This window comes from Hypanus sabinus, unplaced genomic scaffold (assembly GCF_030144855.1).
Source record: "Hypanus sabinus isolate sHypSab1 unplaced genomic scaffold, sHypSab1.hap1 scaffold_929, whole genome shotgun sequence".
Taxonomy (NCBI): domain Eukaryota; kingdom Metazoa; phylum Chordata; class Chondrichthyes; order Myliobatiformes; family Dasyatidae; genus Hypanus; species Hypanus sabinus.
In genome coordinates this window covers 37,201-41,107 of record NW_026781782.1, presented here as the reverse complement: position 1 = coordinate 41,107, position 3,907 = coordinate 37,201, and the positions used below count along the sequence as shown (strand labels likewise).

At 45.8% G+C, this 3,907-nt stretch overlaps 1 pseudogene; it reads right to left on the bottom strand.

Annotated features, from left to right (window-relative positions):
- Nucleotides 1-226: 226 nt before the first annotated feature.
- On the bottom strand, nt 227-1,138 carry LOC132390491 (zinc finger protein 239-like; annotated as a pseudogene).
- Nucleotides 1,139-3,907: the final 2,769 nt, after the last annotated feature.

The following is a 3,907-nucleotide window of genomic DNA, read 5'->3' as shown; positions in this document are numbered from 1 at the left end:
AGGGTTAACACATCAGTGGTCTTCACAGGATACCCCAAATCAGATCCACTCCTACGGATCAAACAAGGTGACAACAACATTCGATTTTCCTCCTTCTTCTCCGTCTGACTCTGTGTCCTCAGTTAAAACTATACAAGCTGCGAGCGAAGTAAACAAGCTGCAAGTCAGACTGATTTGCCTTCTTAATCTCTCTCTCTCTCTCTCTCTCTCTCTCTCTCTCTCTCTCTCTCTTAAAATGACAGTCTACAGCAAACAAAACCAAAGGATTCATAACAATGGCCTCTCCTTACTGTGAACTGACTGGTGTGCCAAGAGGTGGGATGACTGAGTGAATCCTTTCCCATATTCTGAGCCTCTCTCTAGTGTGAACTCGCTGATGACTCTGTAGGGTGGATGACTGAGTGAATCTCTTCCAACAGAATAAGCAGGTGAACGGCTTCTCCCCAGTGTGAACTCGCTGGTGTCTCTGCAGGGTGGAAGAGTCAGTGAATCCTTTCCCACAGACTGAGCAGGTGAACGGCATCTCCCCAGTGTGAACTCGCTGGTGTCTCCGTAGGGTGGAAGAGTCAGTGAATCTCTTCCCACAGACTGAGCAGGTGAACGGCCTCTCCCCAGTGTGAACTCGCTGGTGTCTCTGTAGGTTGGATGACAGAGTGAATCCTTTCCCACAGACTGAGCAGGAATGGCTTCACCTCAGTGTGAACTCGCTGGTGTCTCTGTAGGGTGGATGACAGAGTGAATCCTTTCCCACAGACTGAGCAGGTGAACGGCTTCTCCCCAGTGTGAACTCGCTGGTGTCCCAGTAGGGTGGATAACTGAGTAAATCTCTTCTCACAGACTGAGCAGGTGAACGGCTTCTCCTCAGTGTGAATTTGCTGATGTACCAGGAGGCGGGATGACAGTGTGAATCCCTTTCCACAGTCTGAGCAGGTGAACAGCTTCTCCCCAGTGTGAACTCGCTGATGTACCAGTAGGGTGGATGACAGAGTGAATCCTTCCCACAGACTGAGCACGTGAATGGCTTCTCCCCAGTGTGAACTCGCTGGTGACTCTGTAGGTTGGATAACTGAGTGAATCTCTTCTCACAGACTGAGCAGGTGAACGGCCGCTCCCCAGTGTGAACTCGCTGGTGAGCCATTAGGTCAGATGACAGAGTGAATCCTTACCCAGAAGTTCAGCAGAAGACCAGCCTCTGCCCGGTGTGAACTGATTGGTGTGTCCACAGGTGGGATGACCGACTGAACCCCTTCTCACACACAGAACAGGTGAATGGCCTTGTCCAGTGTGAACTTGCTGATGTACCTTTAGTTGAGATGACCGAGTGAATCCATTCCCACTGTCTGGGCAGGTGAATGTCCTTTTTCCTGTGTAAAATGATGGGCGTGCCAGTTGGTCAAAATCACCGAGTGAATTCCTCCCCACAGTCTGAGCAGGAAGGGTGGACAATTGGATCCCTTGCTCCACTTCTTAAGTATCTAGGCAGAGACAACAAAACTTGCGTGTCGTTTTTGAGCTTCCTGGAGATGAATTCCTTCTCATTTTTAACCTGTAAAAAAATTTACAAAATCCATCAATGGGTTTAGGACAACATTTCAGATGAGATTCCTTGAGTTGCCAAGGTTTGATCTGGTATCACACGGTTACAGTGAGGTTCACCCTAAGTTGGACAGAGAAATCATCTCCTGACTGGGTAGAGTGCTGGAACCAGGAATGACCATCAATTCCCTGATACTCTTCCTGTCTCAATAACAATGGAGCATTTCTGTCGTCTCCAATCTGTGACCTGGCTCATTTTGACTCCCTCCATTGGTATTATTCCTGGCTCCTGCTGAGCGGCACGTGTTCCTTGTCCCACAGTGACTGAAACACTCTCATGCAAATTGTCTTTCTTGACGTGCAGCTGGGATCTTCTCTTGTGTATTATTAACAAAATGCCACAATTTTAACGCCATTTAAAAAATTCCTGCTGAAATGACTGGTTGGCCGCACATTTGTTAAAAGGACTTAGAGTGAATTTTTGTATTATTTCAGGTTCTTGTCGCAATCATAGAAAATTTCAACACAGAAACAGGCCCTTTGGGCAATCTAGTTTGTGCTGAACTATTTAAACAGCCCACTCCCACACCCCTACCATCCAGGTATCTACACAAACCTCTTAAACGTTAAAATCGAGCTCGCATGCACCACTTGTGCTGGCTGCTCATTCCACAGCCGGATGACCCTCTATGTGAAGAAGTTCCTCTCATGCTCCCCTTAACATTTCACCTTTCACCCTTAACCCATGGCCTCTGGTTGTAGTCCCACCCAATCTCAGTGGAGAAAGCCAGCTTGCATTAACACTATGTGTGCCTCTCTATCACAATCAAATCTCCCCTCAATTTTCTATATTCCCAAGAATAATGTCCTGATTTGTTCAATCTTTCCTTATAATCCAAGTCCTCCAGACATGGCAACATCCTTGTGTATTTTCTCTGAAATCTCTGAACTTCTTTTACATCTTTCCTGTAGGTAGGTGACCAAAACTGCACATAATACTCCAAATAAGGCCTCACCAATGTCTTCTACAAGTCATCTATTGTTGTCACTACTGTGGTTCATGCAGGGCAATGGGCTAAAATATTTCCTTCCATCCCTATCTAACTGTGATACCACTTTCAGTGAATTAAGGACTTGTATTCCCAGGTCCCTTTCTTCTACAACACTCCTCCGTGCCCGATCAGTCACTGTGAAAGACCTCCCTTGGTAGGTCAGACCAAAGTGCCACGACTCACACTGGTCTGCATTAAATTCCATTTTCCATTTCTCAAACCATTTTCCCACCTGGCCCAGATCACACTGCAAGCCATGAAAGTCTTCCTGCAGCTGCTAAACCCCCAGTCTTGTTGTCATCCACAAATTTTCTGATCCAGTTAACCACACTATCATCCAGATTACAGATATAGATGACAAACAACAACAGATCCAGCACTGATCCCTATGGCACACAACTAATCACAGGATTACAGTTATAGAGGCAACCATCTGCTACTACACTGTGGCTTCTCCCAAAGACAGTGTCTCATCCAATTTACTGTCTCATCTAGAATGCTGAGTGACTGAACCTTCTTGACCAACCTCCCATATGAGACTTTATCAAGTGCCTTGCTAACGTCCATGTAGACAACATCCACTGCCTTGCCTTCATCCACTTCCCTGATAACTTCCTCGAGAGACTCTGAAAGATTGGCGAGAGCCACACCTATCCAAATACTTACAGTATATACCTGGTTCCTGCACCAACATTCCAATAACTTTCCCAGTTCTGATGTCAAGCTCACCAACGGATAATTTCCTAGTTTATTTTTACAGCCTTTCTTGAACAGCAGAACAACATTGTCTGTCCTCCAATCCTCCAGTACCTCACCTGTCACTAAGGATGATTTAAATATCTGTGCTAAGGCCCCAATAATTTCTGCACTTGTCTTCCGCAGGGTCCAAGTGAACAACTTGACAGGCCCTGGGGATTGATCCACACTAATTTGCCTCAAACCCCTCCACCTCTGTAATCTGTACAGGGTCCATGAAGTTGATGCGGCTTTGCCTCACTTCTCCAGACTCTGTGTTCATCTCCTGAGTAAATACGGATGCAAAAAAAATCTCCCCAAGTCTAGGCTATCCTTCATGTGGATTACCATTTTGATCTTCCAGAGGATTAATTTTTTTTCCCTTGCAATCTTTTTTGCTCTTAACATATCTGCAGAATCCCTGAGGATTCTCCTTCACCTTGACTGCTGGGGCAAACTCATGCCTTCTTTTATTTCTTTCATAAGTGTTCACTTGAATTTCCTGTATTTCTTAAGTACCCCATTTGCTCCTATCTGCCTGTACCTGGTATGCACCTCCTTTTTATTGATCTGGGAGAGGAAAG